The 26,682-nt window shown below is 28.6% G+C and overlaps 1 long non-coding RNA gene across 1 annotated transcript in view; it reads right to left on the reverse strand.

Annotated features, from left to right (window-relative positions):
- Window positions 1-7,862: 7,862 nt before the first annotated feature.
- LOC129908461 (uncharacterized) overlaps window positions 7,863-26,682 on the reverse strand; it is a 100,261-nt gene continuing 81,441 nt past the window's right edge. Inside the window, exon 2 of the long non-coding RNA XR_008771283.1 lies at window positions 7,863-8,567. This is a non-coding gene — a long non-coding RNA (uncharacterized LOC129908461). The remainder of the gene's footprint in view (window positions 8,568-26,682) is intronic.

Consider the following 26,682-nt stretch of genomic DNA (forward strand, 5'->3'; position numbering starts at 1 on the left):
GCACATTATTACTCTGGAAAAATTACCTTATTTTGAACTTAAAAAGGATGGGATATGAAAATGAGAAATGATGAGAAAATTTGTTTATGTATATTTTCTAGCTATGTATTTTATAAGTATACATATAAAACTAGTCTTGATTCGTCCTTAAATGCTTTGAAATTTGTTTGATTTGCTCACAAAAAGCCTTTATGTACCAATTTCTATATGACTTTGAGGATTATAATATTCAAATAGAAATGTCTTCACAAATAGTCTTATTATAATTCTGTGATATCATCTGCATATGTGCAATCTCCTACATCAGAATTATTTTGTACTGACCCTTTAGTAAGCTATATGACATTTCAATGCAGTCGGAAATCGAAACGTAAATATTCAACTCCACTGCATAGAGAGCATCTTCTTCTGATCCAAAAAGGATATTAGGACATGTTGTTTGATGGTACCTATTCTCTCTTTCTGTCTCTCGATTCCCAGAGTAATTGGAATGTTCCCTCATCGAACAAAAGTCAGAACGAATTGAATAATATGCTCGTACCTATTCGACAAGACAGATTTTAATTGGGAACTAGTGCGAGATATAGTGCAGTATGCCATATAGTTGAGAGTTGCATAAGAATTCTATGCCTTTTACATGCAACGTACCTTAGAGTTTATAGAGATAAATTCCATGGACAAATAAATGAAGATATTTGTATGGTTGTCCGAATGAAACAAGAAGAATTGTCTAGTAAGGTTAATTTAGGGTTTTGTGGTGCAACGTAATGTTGCAGTAACAATCCCAATTCTAATTTTCTAGGTTCATTTCGATACAGCATTTATAGTATGTAAGTTCTTTCTCTTGATGGAATTACTTTGGGATGCACATGTTTGAAATTTGAATACAATTTACATAATTTTACTGAAAGCATTTTACATTTGAATGTTTTTGAAAAACATTTCTAATTTCCGGATTCAATTTGTAAAGGAAATTCAATGCATTTGTAGAATGAAATTAGGATTTTTCCAACAACAAAAAAGCCCAATTTAAGCTAGTAAATTATCCTTAAAGTAAGAAACATATTAAATAAAAGTACTCAAACTGTCATTGGCCCCATATGGAAGTAAAATCCTTCGTAATAGGATTTTATTATATGTAGGATTTTTTTCCCTATTTTTAAAAATATAAATGAAAAAAAAAACATTTCCGCCTTTCCATTTCGTGAAAATAAGTTCTCATGATATTTGTTTTTTTTTTTTTTTATTCTTAAGACGGATTAGACTAATAAAAATTCCAACACATTCATTTCTTAAAGTGATTTCTCTCTCATCCTTATCGTTGGTTGGCTTGAAAAAAAAAGGATATAGAAAGCAAAAACCCGCTTACTCTTTCTGGTTGATTGATGAGAAACGGCAAATTGCCGCTATAGTACTTTGCAACTAATTCACTGGATTCATTTTCATTCTTGCTTTTGCCAATTTCCTTATAGCAAAGTAGATTTTTTATTTCTTTTTTTTTTTTTTTTTTTCATTTTCTGATGAAATCCACAAGCCTTAACCCTTGCCATTTTATCATTTAGGTCTAGAACACAGCATGCAATTGATTTCTTTTTTTTTTTTTGTAATTCAGTAGTTTTTTTTGTATGGTAATTTAAGGAAGAAGATTACTTAGATGCCAGCTTATATTTTTAAAACATTTCAGAATCATTTAAAAAAAAATTAAAAAACTTAGAGGAAAAACTGATTTAAGATAGCAACAAGGAGCACATTCTTAAAAAATTATTCTTTCCTTAAGATATGGGTTGTAGGACCATTATTTGATAGTTAACAACTTAATTCAAACTTATACTCCTGGTATCACCTTTCTAACAAAAAAAAATTATATACCTTTGCTTTAAACTCTCTTCAGAGAAAGTTTTATTTTAACGAAGTGATTTGCAATGTTCTTTTTTTTTCTCCAGCTTCCATCTAAAACCAAATTGAAACGTCTCAATTTCACTTCATTATTTCATTGCAAGCCTTCTTTTTTCCCACAGGAAACCCCTATACTTTATAGTTTTAGTTGAAACTTTTAAAAGCTACCTTGGGATTTTTTGGTTTGAAATTCTCTTTTCATTTCACGAAGACCAACTTAAAGTGTGTTCCTTCATGTTCTCGCTGCTCGCATCTCTCTTGTGAATAGAAAGTTTTGCGTGCCTTGGTGAAAGTATTTTTAAGTTTTCAAAAACTCACATTGAAGCAATTAAGTTTTTAGCCCTCATATACATAAAAAAAAATTAACTCCCTCTGGCAATGAGATAAGTTTAGTTGATTTAATGCCCATATTATACTTATGCATACAAAATAAACAACTTAGAGATCCAGGAAGATAGTCTTGTGTAGGTTAAACGTTAAAATAAAAGTATTGTTTGGGTTAGTTGTACATCATTATATTTATAGATATAAATCCCTCGATACTGTTTAAAATAATGAAGATTATTGTTATGGAGGTTTTAATTTGAAAAGTTAAGAGGATTTTCTATTTGATGGGTTGAGTGAAATCTTTTGTTGGAAGATGTTTAAAGTAAACAGAGATGTTCATTAGAGGATGAAAAGCCGTCTTGGAGAACCTGCCACAAGAACATTGCATACTTAGAACAGTTTTTAGAAGTTGAGCTGTCTACACCCAGGTCTTTAATGAGGTTTTAGTTGGAATGTACAAAAAGTGTTAGGTAATGCAAAAGTTTTATTAAACTAAAAATAATTTTAACACAAGAACCATAATTTAAATGATTTTGGTCTTATAATTTTGGATTTGAAAAGAAATATGTATACGTGAATAATTTTTTTTTTTTGAAGTGATAACGTCTTGTAAATCGATGAACCATGGCAGCATCCATGACGCTTTTTCATGGATGCTGCCATGGTCTCCCGTTCCACCTGAAATTTTTAGCAGTGCGGCATAAATTTGAATTAAAAATTAACTATTGGAGATACAAAAATCTTCTATAGCTTATTTGAACGATATTAACATAAAAGTGAATACTAATGAAGGATTATGAAAAATTCAATCATTAAATAGGGTAAATAGGGGTAAAACAAAATTGCAAAAATGTGCCTATTTTCTAAACGCGACGTTGTAGAAAATTAAATTGTTTGTTAATTGATAGGTATTGACAAAATTCTAGAAAATGTCAAAACCAAGTTATAAATGTTTTTTTTTTAACTTAAACATGTGGTAGACTTTTGCCAAAGTAGTGATTATAACTAGGGGACATTTTTTTTGACAATTTGAAAAAAAAATTAGGGGTCTAATATGGATTTTTTTTAAGTCTAAGCGTTTCGAAATATCAGTTTTTGAAAAACACCTCTTTTTTTAAGATTGTTTTTGTGTGTTTTTTTTTTATTTTTAGCAATTTCTTGGAGTGTTCAAAAAATTTTAATTTTAAATGACATATAGGGAAAAACAAGTTTTTTGTCCTAAGTGTTTTGACCGATTTTAACCGTTTTTTATCTTCAACAAATACACAGATAAATAGATGGAATTTATACTGTAGATAGATAATAGGCATTTCCATATTTGTGAGAAATTTCAATCAATTTTTAATGCACAATTTTGACATAATGGTAAAATAAAGTTCTAAGTTTTTTGTAGGCATCGTAGAAATATAATTAAAGCATCATATAAAAGGTGAAATAATAAGCTTTCAGATGATATAAAATGATATAGGTTGTCATAGGGTAAATTAGGGCATTATGGCATACCTAAGCACAAACTCAAATAACTTTACTACGGACTACAATTTTTACTTCAATCATTTTTTTTAATTAAATTTCATAAAAACGTAACATGAATAAATTATTTAAGAATAAAAATTCAAGCTTTTTAACAAAAAATAAATTAAATTAAAAATAGTCCAAAAAAAACCATATTGCCCTATGTACGGGCAATATGGCGAACCCCATTTACTTCGGAACCCTTTACTTTTTTTACGTATATTCAGCATTTCTGAAATATAATTGTAAATAAGTTTCATAAAATTAACGTTAAATTGAGGTTATTTTCAAATTTAAAAAAATGCAGAGATACTTTTGAAATTAGTTTTACATAAGGGCATTATGGCGCAGTCGGGTATAATATAGCGCCATAATGCCCTTATTACATCTGCGCCATATTGCAAAATATATACATATTCACAAAACTCCAAAAACTAAACACAATTCTTACTTCAGTTAAAATATAACAAGTGATATAACCAAACCAAAACTGTACTCTGCATTCCACTCTTCACAACAAACACGTGCACTGTATAGTTACCGAGATACACACAAACAAAAACAAAGCGATATTATATTGGAACCCAGAACCGGTATATTTTTTTTGTTTTCTTTTTTGTTTGGCACAAAAATAATAGCACTGACCTGCGATCGTCACAAGGCTAGTGTTCGACGAAGGCCAAAGTTTCTGCATTGGTTTTATTTAAATGCGAGTATTGGAAGTATGGTAGTTGAGAGGTGCGCCATAATGCCCGGTGCGCCATAATGCCCGAAGTTACCCTATATAAAAATGGATTGAATGGTGTTAGAAGATACAAAAATTTGTTGTTGCTTTTTTGATGAAAATCGATTGGGTTCAAAAAATTCTAGCTCTTTTTGTAGATTTCGTACACAACCTATCTTCTTATGACTTAAAATTATCGTCCGTAAACCGATTTTACAGATAACAACTTTTTTTCATAAATCTGAAATATGCAGGTACTAAAAAAATGGTAAAACGAATTCATCGCTAAATTATCGATAAACGAGAAATCACTTCGAATTGTTCTTTTTTTTTTCATTTCCGTTTTTTTTTTTATAGGTAATTTGAATGTAGATGCCACTAGATTTTGAGAATAAAAAAAAGAAAACAATTAAGTTTTATATAAATTAATGTATTTCAAAGCTTGTAAGTTTTTTGAATACAATTTCACACTGAACCAAATCCTTACGTAAATACAACGAAAAAATTCGTTGAGCCAACGAAAATTTAATTAATTTTCAGCCGGTGAAAAATTTAATTGGCTCAACGAAATGGCTTTCATACGTTAATGAAGAACTTCATCAATTAACGAAAACTTTCGTATTTTAATGAAATTTTTCATAAAAAATTTTGATCGAGAATTAATGAATTTTTACATCACTTTACGAAATTTTTTCATCAATTAACGTAAAATTTAATTAAAACTTTCGTAAACTAACGAAGTTTTTCGTAAATTTTATGAATATTTTAATTAAATTACGAAAAAATATTCGTTAGCTAACGAAACTTTTCGTTGTATTAATTATTTTTTTAGTAGATTATTTTTACATTCTTTTCGTAGAATTACGAATTTTTTCGTTAACCTACGAATTTTTTCATTCATTTTTATTTTTATAAATATTTAATTGGACCTGTTAAATCATTGATTCAATAGTCCAAACCAAAAATTGGCGTTTCGACCCGGTGGAGCTCACTTAAGTCAACTGATGAGTCCGACTTATCGTGAGACACCTTGTCAATACGCAAATATTTTTTATATTCAGCTCAGCTTACATAGATTTTTAAACAAAAACCTAATGTGAACTATATAAAGCAAGATTCAATTTTTAATCATTAAAACAGAAATGCACCCAAGTCTACGTTTTTTTTTTTGTAAGGCAACGATTTTTTTCGTTAACTGATGTATTTTTTCATAAGCCAATGTAATATTTCATTAGTATATGAAGAATTTTCATAAGCTTATGAAGATTTTCGTTAGTTAATGTTGAATTTCATAGGTTAATGAATTTTTTCGTTACTTAATTAAAACTTTAATAAAGTAAGGAAAAAATTCTTATTTTTATTCTTTAAAATGAGTATGAAATTTTTCGTTAATTGATGAATCTTTTCATTGAATTGGATTTTTTGGCACTAAAAAGGGAGAAAAAGTATATGAAACGTTTTCATTAATTGATGAAGGTTTTCATATTATGAAAAATTACATATTTTCGTTGAGCCAACGAAAGTTTCGTTGGGCCAACGAAAGTTTCGTTGGGCCAACGAAAATGTAGTGTATGAAACGATTTTCGTAATTTTACGAAATTTATTATTTTCAGTGCATGAGTGATTTTTAGTCAAAACTAAAGTAGTTCCTTTCCAAACCTTCTTTTAAAGTCCCCTTTGGGCATCAAAATCTACAACCAAAATGTTTAAGAAATTGCCCTAGATATTCATTTAACAACAAAGACATTTTGGTTTTTATTTTTTTTTTTTTTGTTAAAACTCATTCATTATTTTAATAATTTCCATTTCTCCAACATTTGACCATGACTCAAATATTCACTTTTTAATAATTTGATAACTATAACCCAAAAACACAAATAATTTGAAGAAAACAAATTACAAGACATGCATATGTCTTAAATTTCTTTCATATATGAAAAAAGCAATAATTACACTGTGATAGTTCCATTTTGCAACAGAGCGGAGACACATCGATTCTAGTTAATTCGAGTGTGCTGAATTCAGTGGTAGCAACCGTTTTAAAAACTTGGCTCAGGTTTTCGAGATATTTTAAAAATAAAATCTTAGGTCGGGACTATTAAAATACAGATAATTTCCAATAATAAAGTTTTTATAAGCAGTTTTTAGTTTAGAGAAAAGCTATTCCTGTATATAGCTATATGTTTTACACTATTCCAACCTAGATTGTTATGTTTCGGTCGCTTACAAAGCATTTTTTAAGCAAAAACTTCACTTTTTCATGTTTAAAAAAATTTTTTTTTTTTTACTTTCAAAGCCTTTAATATGGATGCAATTTGAGTTTAACATTGATTCGGTATATTTTATATTAATGGCATAGTATATAGTTACAATAATATACTGCAAATTTCAAAAAGTTCAGTAGTGAAAATCAGCCTACTAAGCTAGGGAAATGTATCAAAACTTGAACTTAAGATTAAGTTAAGATAGTTTTTGGATTTTTAGCTTAAGCTTAAGATATATCAGATAATAAATGAATTAAACAGTTTTTGGAAGAACAAAAAACATTCTTATATACTTACATCATGCCGGGATAAAAGCAGTCAAAATAACGTGTTTTGCCTTTTATAACTGTAATATTTAAAAAAAAGGAAGCCAATTAAATATTTATGGCTTCGGATTCGAGTTCAGCACCCCTTTCACCTTCAGAAAAGTATAGTTCTTGTGGCAAAAAAAAGTTTAATTTTGCTTACCAGTGTTATTTAATACATTTCCGTAGCTTAATAGACTGATTTTCACTAGTGAACTTTTTCAGGTTTGTAGTATTTTATTCATTTTTGGAATTATATGCTTTACAAATAATATAAAATATCCCGAATCAATGTTTAACTCAAATTGCATCCATATGAAAGGCTTTGAAAGTAAAAAAAAATTTTTTTAAAAAACATGAAAAAGTGAAGTTTTTGCTTAAAAAATGCTTTGTAAGCGACCGAAACATAACAATCTAGGTTGGAATAGTGCAAAACATATAGCTTTATACAGGAATAGCTTTTCTCTAAACTAAAAACTGCTTAAAAAAACTTAATTATTGGAAATTATCAGTATTTTAATAGTCCCGACCTAAGATTTTATTTCCAAAATAGGGGAGAGTGGGGCTAAATGTAACAGGGGTAAGAATTAACAGCTAAAAAAAGCGATGTTCCTTTCAATATTAAGAAACGCGTAAAGGAGAAAAATGCTCAATTTTTGCATATCTACCGGCACATTTTCTTCAGATGAAGATTAGACGACAGGGTGAGAAGTTACACTAGTGGTGCCCAAAAAATGCATGTTTGTAACTTTTTTTTTTAATTTTTTTTTTGGTCTACCTCTTTACCCGAAAAAGATAGAGTGCTAAGTGTTTTTTTGTTATATGCAACTGTGTTTTGGCTCAAATTGCGTGTATATGTTATGTCTATATCAGTTTCGCTTTTTTTTTTAAATTGATTTTATGTGCCAAATTTCATGCTGGGGCTAGTTGTAACATTTTTCCGGGGCAAGTTGTACCATGTAAAAACCTACCTATACTGAAAAATTGTTTACCTAATATAATTAACAACCCTGAATATGAATGCTTGTAATTGAATTTGTATTTATTTTGAAATTGGAAACACATTTTTGAACCACCACTTGAATTCATAAAGCTTATAAAACAATTTATGAATTCGAATAACTTTTATTTAAGACTACTGTCAAATTTTCTCTGGAAATCTTGGATTTGCTCCACTTTTTACAAATTTGCACCAAAATTTCATGACTGAGGTTTGTTTTTATTGTTATTAATTAAAAATAAATAAATATAAACAAATAAAGGTATTTTTCTCTTATTTTTAGTTCTTGGTACAACCTACCCCGGTATGTGTTACACTTTGCCCCGTATGTGGGGTAAGTTGAAACAACACGATTTTTTTTTTGGAAGCTTTATTTTTCAACATTACCGTTATGTTTTGCTAAATTTTTATGATGGATCTTGGAGCTAAAACATGGGTCCTTAATTTAAAAAAGGTCTGGTTGACCCACTTTCAAATTTGTAGGAGAACCATCGATTTTAGAAAAAAGTGTTACATTTGGCCCCACTCTCCCCTATCTCGAAAACCTGAGCCAAGTTTTTAAAACGGTTGCCACCACTGAATTCAACACACTCGAATTAACTAGAATCGACGTGTCTCCGCTCTGTTGCAAAAAAAAAGTTCTAAAAACTATCACAGTGTTATTATTATTATTTTGTAAAAAAAAAAAATAAAAAATCCCTTACATCCAGGCAAAATGATTTAAAACATTTCATCTGTGTTGAACAAAATTTAGCTCAAGGATTCAGTTTCTCTCGAATACACGATATACATTCCAATTTCCCACTTGAATGTAATGGATTCTTAAAAGTGATGGAAACCACTCGTCCTTTGAAGGAAAATAAAACAAAAAAAAAAACAACAACAACAAAAAAATGAACAATTTTCCTTGGGACTGACATTGTTGTACAGCTACTGGCAAAATATCCCCTATTTTTTGCACACTGTTGTTTTCATACACAATTCTTCTTTCTTTTTGCTACATGAAAAAAAAAAAACAAAAAAAAAATATTCAAATGTGTGGAAGGAAAATAAGAATTCGAGAATTTAATTAAAGCAGCTCCCACACCCTTTTAACTGTTTCTTCTTCTATCTTTTCTATTTTGTATAGCTTTATACGGGAGTATTATAGTGTTGTACTTTTGTGTGCTTCATTGTTTTGTATGTCTGTGAATAACACAAAACACACACACACACCATTCGTGGTTTGTTTTTTGATGAAATGAATATTTCATAAAGAAACACAAAGTGATTTGGTTGTAATTTTGTTTCTTAAAAACTTTTCATTTAAAATGAATTCATTTTGGGTGTTTTTTTCTTGGTAAACTAATGAAAGATTCTATTTTTCAAAAAAAGGAGCCAAGGGGAAATAATTACAAATATTTTATTATATGAAGTTTTTGTAGTTTTGATATATTTATAAGATAAAAATATTCATGAAGATAACGAAAATATTCTTTTTGTCCAAATGTGTCAAAACAATACGTTTAGTCACCTAACAGGTAAAATATTCTTCTTTTAGGGCTTTGTGATTGGTTATAATTTAAATAATCACTACACTTTCAACTTATCAAAGGACAATTCACAAGGAATATTTCACCAATGGAAAGCCAATTTTGAAATCCTTATCGTGAGATAATATCCTATTTATACCATAAAAGCAAAATGTAAAGATTTAAATTCCTTCTGAAATAAAGTTTAGCAAATTTTCATGAAGTAAGTGATAAAGTTCTTTTGCGTACCATAAATCAGCGAAAAAAAATGTTGTTCGATCCAGAAAACTTTGTTTCAGAAGGAAAGAACATATCTTATATTTTCCCTTCAATGTGATAACTCGTCACGTACAGACAGTTAAAAAATATAAAAAACTCAGCAAAATGTTAATTTATGAATGATTGATGTATAAGAAAATATTTTTTAGTTGGTTTTAATAAGAAAAAAAATCATAAAACGAATGCATAACAAATTTGTTATTAGTGTTCAACAGACTTGAAAGAGAAGGCATGTGAGTTGTTTTTAGTTATTCAACAATCAATATAGAATTTTTCTTATATCAACCTAATAACTCAAAATTTCATTGTTAATTGTTCAAAACTCTACCCTTTTCTTAATGAAATGGCCACACAATTCAATATTTTACATTGGAATAATTTAAATTTTGTTTTTAGCAGCAGTGGAAGCTGACTTCGTGTCAAATTTGAAAATGTAAACTAAACCGGTCACTGTGGTGTATGCGTACTATTTTTATAGGATCAGATAAGTTCATTTTTATGGAAATAGTTTGAAAAATAAATAGTTGTAATATTTAGTATTTCTCCTTGATATTTAAATAAAAACACCTTCCTTTTTATCTATTTTTGTTTATATTAATATGTGCCTAAATTCTTTCGCTTTTTAACAGCCAATTACCAAAATCCATAATTGTATTGATTTGTTTTATTAATTTCAACCATATCTTTAACCTATTTCAACACACACTCAATTTTAAACGAGTTTGTACGTTATCATCACATTACAAAAAAGGACTTTTTTTTAAACCAGGTGTGCTATATAATTTTAATACTCTAAATGTATTTGGGGTTTTCCAAAAATATCAATCCTCATAGCAAAAAAAAAACCCTTATGGCACAAACGTGCCTTTGTAAGATCCATATTTTTTTATTACTCTCGTTTAACATTAACTGTTACATTGAGTGTAGGGTAGGATTTATTGTTGGATAGGTACCATGTATCCTAGAGGATTATTACTTATAGCAATAAGAGGCAATGAAAATAAAAGCATTTGACATTTTACTGCTTATGGCGGTGCAATAATTTACAAGTACTTTAAAACTTTTTATTTTTTCCTATTTTAGGTTTTTTTTTTTGGGAAAAAAAAAGAAACTGTCAGGTGATACATCATTATATCAACCCAGCGTTCGAGTAAATTTTCGATTTGTATTCTGCCTCGAGGCACCTTACACTTACCTATAACAGAGTTTATAGATATACCGAAGGATATAAATTTCCCACAAGAGTTCTTATTCATATTTTTTTTTATTGCTAACCGTGCGGGAAAGGGATTTCTTGACTTTACCTTACAATATATGATCATCGCGCATAGTAAACGAAACGTTGGTATTTTTTATGAAATATTATTCTTGAGAACTGCGATAAATATATGGAGATTATTATCTGAAAGTGCATCTGAAATTCTTTCCTAGATATTTTCGGAAAATAAACTTAAAAAATGCCGTCAACAGCACCTTCACATAACTGCAGATAAATGTACAAACAACTGAAATGATATCAGGGATGTTGACTTTAGTACTTTAAAAATATTTCAAATTCATTTAAACAATTTTTTTAAATAAAAAAATTCTAACCAAAATAATATTATGGTTTAGTTAACCCATTCAAGTAAATTAAAGCAGAAAATAATAAAAAAAAACAGTATCAATGAACAATTTGATACAAAAATTGTTTCTAAAACGACAGCACTGGCTATGCAGAGAAAGAATACACTTTTATCTCACGTACTTGAGATCCTTTTTTTTGCAGACGTTGCCTTTAACTATAATGGAAATACCACAAGAGGTAGGTTTGTTTATCTGATTCGCTCTGAAGATAGCTTTGGCTGAGAATCAAAAGTCCACCCGCTGAAAAGCAGAATACTTACCAATGGGAACCATATATTACTTTATTTTTTGCTGTTTTTTTTTTTTTTCTTTTCTGAAGAGCACTTGGATGCCGAAAAAATGCTTTTGATAATAATCTCAACAGTTTATGGTGGTCTTTTGAGAGAGATATTTTTTTTTTGTTTTTAGTTTTGTTTAAAGGAGTTAAGGAGTACCTAAGGGTTTAAACAGAATGCAATTGAAACTAACTAAAAAAAAAGGATATGCTATACAATTTGGTTCAAAAATTCATGGTTTTTCAAGACGAAATATTCTATTATAAGTTTCAACTTATACAGTTGAAGGGCTAAACAAATTTTAAAGATCAAACACTGGACATTGACAAATTCAAAGGATAATGCCTAGCTGCAATTCCAATTAAGTCTGATTATATTAACTTTTGATATTTTGTTTGAAAAAAAAAGCTAAAAACTCTTTTTTAATATTCAGTCTCATTAGAATGCCTAATGAGTGGTTGTCTGCATTTCAAATTAATATTTATACATTTTTTTTTTTTTGTATGCTAGAGAAGAATAAAAAAGGAAATTTTTCTCTCTTAGGGCCAAGATATAATGTTTCACAGATTTTTTTCTAACAGTCAGTGATGGGGTGTTAGCAATTCAATTAAAAACTTTTTTATGCTAATTTTTTACAAAGACGAATAAGATTAAATGACAACGAGCAGCAGCGGATAATATTCCCTTCCGTATAATAGAAATGCAAATTATGGTCCACCCGTACACGGGTCGTTTGAACGCGACACTACTCGAAGTGTCTTGCACTCCATATGTTTTGATGCAGAAATGTTCCTTGGGGTCTAAATAGTAAGAAAAAAGCTTTTTTAAAATTTTCTATCGAGCTATTCGTTTTTTATGAGCTTAATAAGTTATGAAAAAACGTACTTTTACGTACTTTTTCACACGTTTTTGTTAATAACTCTGTTAATAATAATGGTAGAAACTCAAATAATGGCTCTATTTTTAGAAAAAATATCCCTCTTTTTAACGGCATTTCAATCAAATTAGTGGCATTTTTAGATCTTCAGATATTCGAATCTAAGTCCGTTCATTTTTTCTGCCCAATTCGATTTCTCTAATCAAAAAGTTTTTTTTTATAGAAGTCAGGGTATACTTTTCTAATGGTTTTTCGTATGCTGAACTCGAATCCAAAGTCAAAAAAATTCCATCACATCAAGTTTTTGAGATATTACCGTTAGAAAATCAAAAATACCCTTTTTTAACAGTTTTTGAGGTTATGTCATCTTGCGTGATAATTTTTTATAATAACATTTGTAGCGGTTTCTTAAAGAACTAAGTTTCTTCTTTTAAAATCTGTTTAAATCATTTCGATATCGCTTTTCTTCTCCGAGAAATCCTAAAATCAATTCAACATGTTTGGTGAATATTCTCTATGAAAAAAAATCTTATGTTCGTTTGGGTTTCATGGCAAATCGCAAAAAATTTTTGCATTCCTTTAAGTATTTTGGTAAGTTTATGGGTAAGAAAATTTTTGACTAACCAAAAAACTTAAAGGAATGCAAAAATTTTTTGCGATTTGCCATGAAACCCAAACGAACATAAGATTTGTTTTCATAGAGAATATTCACCAAACATGTTGAATTGATTTTAGGATTTCTCGGAGAAGAAAAGCGATATCGAAATGATTTAAACGGATATTAAAAGAAGAAACTTAGTTCTTTAAGAAACCGCTACAAATGTAATTATAAAAAATTATCACGCAAGATGACATAACCTCAAAAACTGTTAAAAAAGGGTATTTTTGATTTTCTAACGGTAATATCTCAAAAACTTGATGTGATGGAATTTTTTTGACTTTGGATTCGAGATCAGCATACAAAAAACCATTAGAAAAGTATACCCTGACTTCTATAAAAAAAAAACTTTTTGATTAGAGAAATCGAATTGGGCAGAAAAAATGAACGGACTCAGATTCGAATATCTGAAGATCTAAAAATGCCACTAATTTCATTGAAATGCCGTTAAATAGAGGGATATTTTTTCTAAAAATAGAGCCATTATTTGAGTTTCTACCATTATTATTAACAGAGTTATTAACAAAAACGTGTGAAAAAGTACGTAAAAGTACGTTTTTTCATAACTTATTAAGCTCATAAAAAACGAATAGCTCGATAGAAAATTTTAAAAAAGCTTTTTTCTTACTATTTGGACCCCAAGGAACATTTCTGCATCAAAACATATGGAGTGCAAGACACTTCGAGTAGTGTCGCGTTCAAACGACCCGTGCGTAGATAAGTCAATTTACTAAGTTTTCTATTTTTTTTTTAATTGGACATTGTTGAGACTTTTGGTCCAATTTAACGTCTTTGAGGAGACCTTGATGAATGTAATGTTGAAATGCAGAAACTAAAACTTAAGCTATTATTATCAATTCAATTGCATTCCATTGTCACAGGTGGGACACTTAAACAATTAATTTTTGCTTTCATTTTCAATTTTTACTCATAGCTGAAGACAATTTACACAGATTTTTTTGATTTTTTTTGAAAAAAAAAAATTCAACGCGATACTAGTAAGGATTTTTCATTTTTCATTTCTGAATAACTCGTAAATAATTCAACTAATTTCAAAAAAAAATTATAACAAAAGCATTTAAACAAAAATAAGAAAGATTTCCAAAAAAAAATATTTTTAATTATAACAAAAGCATTTAAACAAAAATAAGAAAGATTTCAAAAAAAAAATATTTTTAATTACTAATTATTTCTTTAACGTTGAAGAATTTTTTGTAATTAATTTTTAATTAACAAAACAGTTTTCAATCAGATGCCAAGAATTTCATAGAACCGTTTCCAAAAAAAATTTGAATTTTTTTATCATCAAATTCAAAAATGTTGTTTGTACTTCTTTTTAGTTGTTTTTTTTTTTTTTTTCTTTCTTGTTCTAAAAACTCTATTTTTGTAGGTTTACCTCATGTATTTGTACTTATTTCAATTTAAGTAGTATTTAATAAATTAAAAGAACAAATTCAATGCAACGCAATGTTTCGAAAAGAAGCTTAACTCTAAAGAGCTTTTCAGTTTGAAAATCCAATGTTGGAAAACATTTTAAGCTAAGTCCATAATTTATTAAATAATTTTACCCAAAATCGTTCCAAAAAAGATGCTTTCCACCCAAATCTATTTAAACAAAATCAACTTTCACTAATCATAGTTAGTTCATTATAAAATAGCAAAGCATCATTATATAGGAAATTATATATTATATTATTCCCATAGAATGAATGCATTTGAACTCAAACCCCCATCATTAGAATTGCAACAGATAATGCGATTAGTGATGTAAATTTGTATTTACTATAAATTGCAATACGATGGTGAAAAACTTTGTGAAAGTACGGACTTTGGTTTGTATAATACGGTTGGCTTAATTATCGGAAACATATATTTCCAAAAGAGTCAAAATGAAAAACTAAACTAATTTGGGTGTGTATCAAATAATTTATATTTATTTATACATTATTTCTAAAGCCACTTTATATTTTGAGTTTACAATTTCAATAAAATTCCCGTTTTATTTCATTTCGAATAAATGGCTTAAATAGAAAATGTTGGTAACTACCTTTACGTTGGAATCGTATTTGCTTTTTAGCGAATTTAGTTGCAATTGCATGATGGGGCAACTATGTGTTGGGAATTTCAGATTTTGAGATCCCATTTGCATTTTCAAGGTAGGTATTAAAAAAAAAACTCTAAAATTTGTTTTTATTTGTATTCTTAATTATTTTACCAATATATTATTTTGAATTCAAAAGCTTAAATATTGGTCTTGCTATCCCGCCTGATATATTTTTGCGAACCATGCTTTTTGTTATAGCAAAAAAAAACAAAAAAACAAAAACAAAAATTTAAACAAATCATGCACCTTAATTTTTTAGCAGAATTCATAACATATCTACTTACACTCATGCAACTTTATTAGTAACCCTAAATTTTAAAGAACATTTCTAATTCCTTAATAAATCCTTATCAAATTATTCTCTTTCTTTTTAAAAACCCATCAAAAAATTTGGGAGAGCTCAAAGCAGGCTTGGCTGGGAAAAAAAATTATTTCATCTTTTTTCTCTTTTTGAATTTACTTCTTCCAACTGATAAAAGAAGGTTATGTTTTTAGTCAAATTTCAAGGGCGCATGTTTGCTAAAATTTTAGCTTTCTCTTCTATTTCTATAAATTTTACTGTGATTTAGGTACTGTAAGTATACGTTTTTTACTAAACTAAAAAAAAAATATTTTCACCTTGGCCTAAGATCATAATATTCAGCCAGCATTATTTATTGAAGAACTCTCTACTTAAAACCTCACCTACTTAAAATGTACAAAAATATTTGCTTAAGGTATCAAACCAACACAAACACACAAACCAAATTTAAAACGAAAAAAAAATTGTCAAAGCAATATGTTGAATTATTTGTTTCAATTAATCATCACGATTGATGAATCAATGATTGAAGATGCTTGTTCCTGTTGATTTTTATTTCTGTGTCTACAGGCAAAGTTATATCCAAAAGCCCGAGCTGACATTGATGAAGGACTATAAAATCCTTAAATTTCATTGGATTTCACAGTTGCTTCCCGTCTTCCTTCTTTGCATTTCAGTTTCCTTTTGATATGGACTCGGGCAGAGCTATTATTTTTCCTCATTTTGAACCCTTTTCAATTTGACTCACACTCACAGACAGAATTTATGAAAGAAAATATGTGGGAGTTAGGAAAATATATATTGAAAAAGGACTTATGATTAATTATGTGTAGTCTTCACAATTCTGATGGGAAAATAAAGAAAGAAAAAAAGGTAACTTGCTTCATTATAAAAGAATTAGTCTTGCTTACTTACTTACAAGGACATCTTATTTATTAGGAATCGAAGGTAGCAGGTAGGTAGATTATAATAAGATTGGATTTTGTTTTTTTTTTTTTTGCATTTACATTTTAAGACATTTTTTTTTAAATTTGATTTTAATACAAAACTTCTTAAAAGCATACGTATATTAAAAATTTATTATTTTTGCTTTTGTAAAACAAAAATTTTAACAATTTTTCATTTTATATTTGGTTCTCTGAATTACAACATAAAATCAAAATAATTTTCATTTTAGACACTAAACATTTTAATTTTTATTTTCCAATTGAAAAATGTTACGCATACACCCCAGTGACCGTTTATATTTAAACTTTGATAATATATTCAGGTGCAGTTAAGTTATTTTTTTAAGAGGGAAGGTTTGAAATTTGTCAATGCTTAACGATGTTGAAATGAGTATTTTTCATAATTTTATGACTCGCTATGAAGGAGGTGATGAAGATATATTTTCATGTATTTGAAGAAAGAAAATCAACAAATTTATACTAGAAACATTTTGTAATGGAAGTTGGAATTTCTTAATGAAAATCAGGTGATGAGAATATTTTGCAAGGTATAATTCACACTCGTAATCTTAACCGCTTTCAGTATTTTTTATGAACGTATTTTCAAAATCAAAGGTCAAGTGTACCTCAGTAGGCTCATTCCTACCAATGCCAATTTCTTTATTTTTTGTAGCATGTGGAACAAAACAATTCTTACAAAAAAATTTCCAAAAATTATATGAAAATGTTGTCTTAAACGCCAAAAAATGGTTTATGGCACAAAACAATTCTCAAACAGATAGCTCAAATCAAATAACAGATTTAGAAAGAGTGTACAAAATTACCATAGAATGCATTACTAACTCAAAACGACAAAAGTTGCGTATGGAACAAAAAAAATTCTGGGCGACGATATTAGGATGATTTGATATTCTTCGTAAGGCTATATAGGTCTGATTTGAAGATTTACGAATATCTTCTAAACGGTTAAAGCAATCAATTTAATTAAAAGAACTTTTTTGTAGAACGTTTAAGCTACAAGAATACATCTTGCTAATTTGATAATAATGACTTTTCAGTGAATTAGAAAATATAGAAAAGTAAAAAATGTTTTTTTAACTTTGAACTCGAATATCTTTCAAATGGTTAGATTAATGAAAAAAGTGTACAATATCTTTTTAGTGGAGCAATCTGTTTCCTATAAGAATATGCCTTGCCTGTTTGGTTATTAAAATTTTTCAATTTGTTACAAAATTTAGAACAAAAAACGAGTTTTTTAAGATTTTATCAATTTTTGGACCTCAAATATCTTTTAAACGGTTAGTTAAACAAAAAAAAATGTACAAGGTCTTTTTTGCAGAGCGTTCAATTTCCTACAAGAATATGTAAAGAAATTTGCCTAAAAGTCGATTCATAAAAAAATGATTTTTTTACTAGAAGACTGATGTAAAATTGGAAAATTGCGAAGCAGAGGAAATTCCCATTAAAGAGAATATTCGGTGAGTATGTTCTAAAAGTGTCTAGCAATTCATTTTCCGTGGTATTCAAATTTCGTTGACCCACCCTAATAAATAATAAATGTGTAGGTACACTAGTTATATTATGTACCAACAAAATATAAATCTATTGCAAACATTTATCTTACACATTTTCTTAAATTTGAAATAATTACTTGAAATCCTAACTGTCATTTGTAATAAAATAAAACTTATCTTTTCATCTCTCTTTTTTTTTATAGAATCCCAAGAACCTTATTTTTCAATAAAAAAAGAAGGCAAAATAAATAAAACAAACCAAAGAACTGAGTTTAAATCAACCGACCTGGAAATAAGTGGTTCATACTTAAGTTAAGCCACGAGCAAAACCCTACCCACACACACACCCACCCATCCAGACAAATAACAAACCTTGAATGTGAAGCATAAAACCATCAGAGGTGAAAATCATTTCAAAATAAAAAGAAGAAATATAAAAACGAAAAAAATAGGACACATTGCTTTATGATGGCGAAGTAGGTCTCATGTTCACTCTTAACAGTTTTATTTTCTCCCTGAGCGCTTACAGGAAACAAGATGGGTCAGAGATGTCAGATGCTGCAGCCATTGCAATAAAAAAAGAGAAAAACCCGTTCGTGCTCTGCATAAAATGATGACCTTTGTTTACGAGGGTTGCATTGCATTTGTAGTAATTACTTATGCCATTGGAGCAGAATAAATTTAAAGGAGGACGAAAAAATGTAGGATGTCATGTTCTTAATGAAAATTTGCAATCTAAAAACATTAAGGTTGTAGAGTTCAGAATGTTAAATTAACCTAACCTTTTGGTTAGGTTTATAGCTCGGTGTACCTAATTAGTGGTTTAAAAATTGCACATTTCCTCCACAATTTTCTTTTTAATTATTTAAATTAAACAAAAAATATGTATGATTCCTATTAGCTTTAAGGAAATGGTTGAACTTGTTTCTTTCTATGTGGCCAACCATTTTTATTCAAATTAAAAGAATATTGCCATTTGAAACTATTATGTTAACTTCAAAACTATCAAATCAACAGGATGCAGATGACAACTTCTTCTATACTCTACTCATACTCAACTTTAGCAATTCAACAAGGATAAGTTTAAGTTTTTAATATTAACTTGTTGGAGTCCAACAAAGTCTTCAAAAAAAAAATACTTTCTTCTTCATTTTTGTTTTCAAAAGAAATGAACCAAAACTTTTCAGCAAAATCGTTCTTCAACACACACAAGTATATTATATTTTCCACAAACTTCCTCGTGATACTTCTAACATTAATTTTACACATAAGAAAAATAAAGTTAAAAACAAAAAAAAAAAAAACTGAAGAAAATCTCAAGACTATTGAAAACTTTTATGTGAAGAAAGACAAATGGATTTTGCAATATTATGATCATCCCTTTCCATTCCACTTCCCATCTCCCAGGAAGCCATTTTCGTTCTTTCGTTTTCGTTCTCGAATGACTTGTTCAGGGAAAAGAAATATGAACGAAAAACGAAATAAGACATTTTAAATCCCGTTGAGAGTTTTAAGTTTCTTATTCTACAGAAGAAGCATTGTTGAGTATGCTGTGTGTTGTTATCGTAGGTTTCCTAGGATATATCTCAAAAGGAAATTCAGCACCTTATATGTACGTTATTTTTAAAAGTATTTTTTTTTTCTCTGCAGATTTTGCCTCTAAAGAATTTATATCTCGATGTATTAGCACTGACACTGTTGTGTTGCGTAACGAATATGATGCTTGATGAACAAACAAGGATATAATAGGATAAATTGATTGATGGGGAAAAGAAAAAATTGTTTGGCGGCCATTATGGATTATTATTATATCTAATCTTGGCTTGGAAAATTTCTACATATTACTAATTTTTTGTTAACAAATAAAAACAATTCTTTGTGAATTAGCAAATTGTGATGAATAAGGTCATAATTCAGAAAAAAAAACTTCGAATATTATACGATTACTTGCGAAATTTCCAAATGGATCAAACTTGAGATTTCAATAACAAAAGACATTTTTTTATGATCGAGAATTCGAATTTTAAATAGTACATAGGTTCCATAATTCTGCCTGTCAATCTACGCCAGCTTAAACGGATAGATCGAATCTATTTTTAAAACTGAAACGAATGAAATGATTTCTACGATTTTAATCCAGAAGTTCAAGTGGCATTTTCCAAAAGCAGTTCCACTTTTTATTGAAAATCTTATAGCACTCATGCTCACGTTGCACCTGAGCCAGTAAGCAGTGTGTGGCATAGAGTTTCATTTTAAAGGGCAAGTTAAATGAAGCCAAGTCCAACTCAAAGCAGTTACAAGTATATAAAGCAGTTCAGAGTGTTAAACGATGTCATTTGCACCAGAGGTTAAAACCCCGAGATACAATCCATTATAATGGTTTTTGAAATATCCTTAAAAAATGTCTAAACTCAAAAAAAAAAGTTCTTATCTGACATTTTTTGAGGATATCTCAAAAACCTGATGTGATACGGCAAAATAAACTTCGGATTCGGTTTTAGCAACCGAAAAACTATATGAAAAACCTAGTCGCAACTCCAGATAAGAACTTTTGTTTTTTGGTTTTGACATTTTTTTGAGAATATCTCAGAAACCTGACGTGATAGGGCAAAATTGACTTCGAATCTGGATTCAGCGATCCAAAAACTATATGATTAACATATTCGCACATCCAGATCAAAGACAAAAATTTTTTTTTGTGACATCTCGAAAACCTGACGTGATGGGGAAAAACGGACTTCGGATTCAATTTTAGCGACCCAAAAACTTTATGAAAAACATAGTCGCAACCCCAGGTCAGGACTTTTTTTTTTGTGTGGCTGTGTTATTTTTTAATTTTTCTCAAAGAGGATTTATGTACGTTGCCTGATTATAATTCAGAAACAATATTTTGAAAAAAAAATAGTAAAAATTTACAATAAACATTGTAGGGTAATTCCATGAAAAAGTGGACACGAATTTGAACAAACAATTTTCCAAAAGCAAATTACTATTTACAAACTTGCAAGTTGCATAGAATAGATTACTTGCTATATTCCTTTATGGCTAGAAATTAAATTCAAAGAGCCCACAGAAAACAAGATGAATCTAATAGTGACGATGACAATATAATATCTCCTTCTGATTGCCTAAATAAATAACCATTTAAGCAAGATTTGTTACACAATATCCGATTTTAAAATTACTTTAATGAAAATACATTTATTTTTTATTCTTGCAACAATAAATCGCAGGTAAGTTAACAAATTTATGTAAAGTGAGTTACCTGAATATTTTCAAATTTTGTCATCGAAATATTGAATAAATCTTTTAGTCTTATTTTAAAAGATTGTATTCTTGTATGTATGGAATCTCCATCAAAAACCAAATTAAGATTCTAAAAATACAGAAAAACTTCATACTGTCGGCTCTTAAAACTCGTGTCCGATTTTTGTAACGAGAGTTACCATCAGACCAGTATTTTTCCCAAGCAAATGCTTAAAATAAAATGTTTTACTTAAATATCAAAGCATTGTAATGCTTAATTCATGGACAGTATTTTCGTATGAATTTATATTAAAACTAGCTGACCCGGCGGACTTCGTTCCGCCATTTCTTGTATTTATTTCTATTTTCGACTTTTTAATTTGTCATAATTCCCAATACAAAAAGGAAATCGAAACTTGAAAAGTTCGTCCAATTAATTTAAAAATATTCACTTTAAAAATTTAAAAAAAAGTGGCCTATGTTAAAAACGTTTTTTAATTTACCATTGTGAAGCTTGTAGTGAATGTAGCGTTATGTGTGTATATCAAATGAAAGGTAATATTATCAGGATGCTCAATAAAGATAAATATATTTTTGTAAGCTCCAGATCAAAAGATGTAACGTGTTGAAAAATAGAGTTTTATTTTACCGATATTTCAAATTTGTCATTACAAAATTAATTGAAACTTTGTACAAATAGTCTTGCCTATTATCTATCTACACTGTAAATTTCATTCATTTATCTATTGAAGAAAAAAAGATAAAAATAAAAAACTGTTAAAAACGGCCAAAAAACTTGGGACAAAAAAAAATTGTTTTTCCTATTATTCGGTCAAAAATCGATTTAAAAATTCAAAAGTTTGTACATGCATGCGCATGATTAAAACCTATATTTCCTATAAATTTGAGATTTTTTGCAGACTTTTAAAAATTCCAAAAAAAATAAAAGACTACTCAAAAATGTCCCTAAAAATTAGGTTGTTTTTCAAAAAATTTTATTTCAAAATACAGGGCCTATGAAAAAAATCCGTTTTAGACCCCTAATTTTTTTTTTAAATATCTTTCTCATGGTGTAACTCAAATTTCTGTGCAAAATTTTGCGTACCTCTAATTAGTCTTTTGTCGAAGGTCTATGACTGCAAAAAAACCCTCACAACTTGGTTTTGAAATTTTTTTGAATTTTTTCAATACCTTTTTTAACTATTGAATAAATTTTTCTATCATTTAAAAAAAAAGCCAACTCTTTACGACTTACCGTTTAGAAAATAGCCTCTTTTTTCAATGTCGTGTTACCCCTATTTACCCAATAAAATCTTGATTTTTTTTGCCTTAAACCTTCTCCTCTTATGCCTCTTTGATTTCAAAAAAAAATTAAGAAAATGAGTCAGTCTGTGTGGCCGGTTAGCGAACGTACACAAAACCAAACTTTAATATATATAAATAGATTGACAAAAAAAATATATATTAGGGTGTGCCTTATTTTAAAACTTTTGAAATTACATTCTCCCAACCCGTCAAATGGTTCCCTCTCATGAAAAAAAAATTGTCAAATAAAATTTTCCAAATCCGATAAAATTTAGGGGTCGCTACCGGGCTTTGAAAATTGGCCTGGTGGGCCCAAATAACAAAAACTATTCTAGTTTCAATCTTCACCTGAAAAATCAGTTTCTATTTAAAATTTCAAGTTCCCTGCAATTTTCTCCCTGATCTGCCAAAAGGATTAATTCCCGGTTATTTTAATACTGTGTCACTTTATTGTGTCCTCCAACAACTCTGAATGTACAAAAATAATAGAAGAAAACTTAATATTTCATAAATTAATTTTACCAGGAAGCCCAGCCACGTAGAAACAAAAAAATAAAGAGCTTTCTCTAATAAAAAGTAGTTTTGCATAATTTTTTCAATTTCTCTAAAACGACAAAACATTTTTGCATCTAGTTTTCTCTTTTTGAATTAAAATTAATAAAAATATTGAATCTTGAACATAAAATAAGTATTTAATTACATACTATTTTGAGAAAAATTAGTTTGTAAATTTTGTTTGAGTTTGAAAATATTTTTTTTTCAAAAACTATTCTTTGAAAGAGCTTTATTTAAAAAACATCTTCTTCTTCCTTTTTCTCGGCGCTGTTATGATCTCGATGTCGAGGGGATCATAACTATCATATTTAAAAAACATAATAAAAGAAAAAGTTATTAGCTTTCCAAAAAAGTATAGGAAGTTATTGTAGATATAACCGTCGATTTTTAATGATTTTTTTCCGATCTAAGTCAAATTCCTAGAAAATTTGCCCTCCAGGCTAAAAAGAGGGGAATAAGCCACCCCCCTCCCCTCCAATACGATGATCTTATCTCAACCAAATCAAATTGCTATGGTTTTCTGGAAAACTGCTGGTATATTACCTTGTATAAATAATAAAAAAATGTTTAAACAAAACATAATTCATGTTTTTTGGCCATAGGAACTATTAGAAAAACCATAAAACCCAGTTTTAGTCATGGAAGTCGGTTTTGTTTTTTGATAAAAATGATTATTTATATATAGCTTTTAAACAAAAATGTTAAATGATATTCTATATTACATTAAACACCGTTTTCAAAAAGGTATAAACCATTATTCTAGAACCATAGGGGTTTAGTCAGGACATGCACTTTGAAAAACAGATTTTGAAAAAAGGAAGGACTCCATAACTTTTTTACTTCAAAAGTTCCTTTGAGGTCTGGGGCTTATTTTAGAAACGACTTTTTCAAATTCAACGAAAGTTTTTACTATAATTTTGAAATAAATCCAACACAAAATAAAATAATAAATAATTTTCTGTATTTTAAAAACCAAAAAGATGATTTTTCTAAATTTTTATTTTGGTTTTAAATTTCCAAACATTTTGAATTTTGGAATTTTGTTACACATTTATATTATTGTTTTTTTTGTACGAATAAACATAAAACTATTTTTTGTTATATAAATACACGCTTCCTAATGATATTCCCAACTATTCAAGCCCATATTATGATGGCCAAAAATAAAACTTCTTGATATAAAATATTTCTCGAATCAAAATGACAAAAAATTCTAATATTTAAATTAGTTTTGCAGTAAGTTATCCATATCAGTTTAGTTTTTTTTTTTAGTTAAAAAAGTTCATCTGTCTCCATTAGTGACAATTTTGGCATTTTCAAGCAGCAAACACTCAAAAGTACTCAAACTTAAGTGTTCCATTTGTGCAAAACTTTATGCATTAAAACTAGGAAATTGTCGTTACAACCTTATTCACTGTCACCATTGACTATGCAAATGCAAAGAACTAATACTTATTTCCTTAAATTAAAATCGCATTTTATGTTGCACAAGAAAAACACTCGTTGTAATAGTCTCTTTCTCTCTTCTCTTTTTGATGCTTTCATATACATACAGATAGTAAAATAATGTCTTCATCATCATCAACTCCCCAACATCTGCCATCAGGATGATGGTAGTAGAAACTAAGAACTATATACACGAAGCGAACACAATTCCAGGACGAAACAGCAATCAAAATGGGCGGAAGTCGTCGATGTTTCCAAGACCAGAAAACGACAAAAAAAAATAAAAAAATAGAAGAAAGAGGAAGTCAGTTTTTAGTTTTGAGCATTAAGATCACTTCGAGTAGAAAGTATTAAGCTTATAAAATGGTTTTTGCCATTTGCCACCCACTCCAAGAGTTGAGCTGAGTTCAGTAGAGAGACTCTATACTTAAGTTTCAAACGAAAAAAAAAGGATTATAAAAGTCTATTAAGGATAATCGCGTTTGGTTTAAGAAAAAAATAAAAAAAAAGAAGAAAATGAGAGAAATAAAAAATAAAAAAAAAATATAAATGAGAGCACTTTCGGCTGAACTCAAAAGCCTGAAAAACTTTATTATGAGTAAGATGGGAAAAGTTCACTCAAATGTCGCATATGGATTTTATTTCATCGCTGTCGTTAAGATAAACTTTTTAAATTTCATCCGACAGCCAGCAATGGCGATGGTATGCATTGGGTTGTGGAAAATTGCTTTGCAATGTAATTACGTTTAACTTTCGCGAGTTTTCCTTTGAGTTTTTTCTTATGAACTTGAACCTTTGCATCCATTGTTTTGTATTTGATTTGATTTTTTGATTGTTTCAGCTTTCAGGTGCCTTTAAGTGTTTATAACTTTTTCTAACTGTAGTTTGCTGTTTTATAGGTTGTATACTTTTAATTATAAAATATCTAATTAAGAAAATTAACTTGATTTTTTGTTTGTTTATCTTTATTTCTGATGATTTTCTTTTTTAGTAGTGGCAATAAAATCTAAACAAGCAAAGTTTGGAAAAAAAAAAGTGAAGGAGAAAGCAGAGAGCAATGCATAATCAAATTAAAAATTGAACGAACGATGAAGAAGTATAATGATGTAAAAAATACAAGCTTTTAAAATTAAAAGTGCTTTTCTCAAGTTTTTCAGAGAAAATATTGAAATAGTTTTTTTTTTTTATTTTTGCTTGCTCATAAATTATTCTTTTTCGTCGTTTTGAGTTAATGGTTGAAATGATGTTTTTAAGAGGGACACAATAAGATAAATAAGGCAAAGGACTATCCAAGGTCTTATATTTCTTCTATACGAAAGACAAGAACCAATTGAAATAATTGGGTGGAGATTAAGTAACTTTTTAATTTTTGTAATTTTTTATGCTTTTGGAGTCTTGGAATCTCATAACTTCTTAGATTTCATTACATTTTAAGGTTTCCTATCCTGAAGGGTTTTTTAGCTGTCAAAACATTTAATTTGTTCTTTCTTATATTTTATTAATTTAATAGTTGTATATTAATCGAAAAGGTTAATGTTCACACGTATAGAAATTAAAAATCTTCATGAAAATAAGAACTTTTCGAAGTGAAAAAATATAACTTCATGGACCCAAAATACTTCATAAAGGAAGAGACTTTACAAAAATAAAATTTTTCATAAAGAATAAAAACTTTTCGAACTTAGAAGTTAGACTTCATGGACTTGAAAGTCTTCATAGAGGATGAGACCCCAGAAAAAAGTGTGTCTTAATGGACCTTTTGGAACTTTTCGAAGTTAGGCCTTAATGGACCTAAAATCCTCTCTGCATCACAAGTAAAAACATAAACCCTTAAAAGGCCCTCTAATCCAATTTATAACTTCCTGATATCAATATGTAAAAATTGATTGAAACATGCTCTAATCCATTCACATAAAAGTCAATAAGCTATAAAAAGAGTAATCCAATAAAATTTTCCTACTTTGTTAAAAAATTAATAATAGACTCGTATTTTGCCATAAAAAAATC

This window comes from Episyrphus balteatus, chromosome 2 (assembly GCF_945859705.1).
Source record: "Episyrphus balteatus chromosome 2, idEpiBalt1.1, whole genome shotgun sequence".
Taxonomy (NCBI): Eukaryota; Metazoa; Arthropoda; class Insecta; order Diptera; family Syrphidae; genus Episyrphus; species Episyrphus balteatus.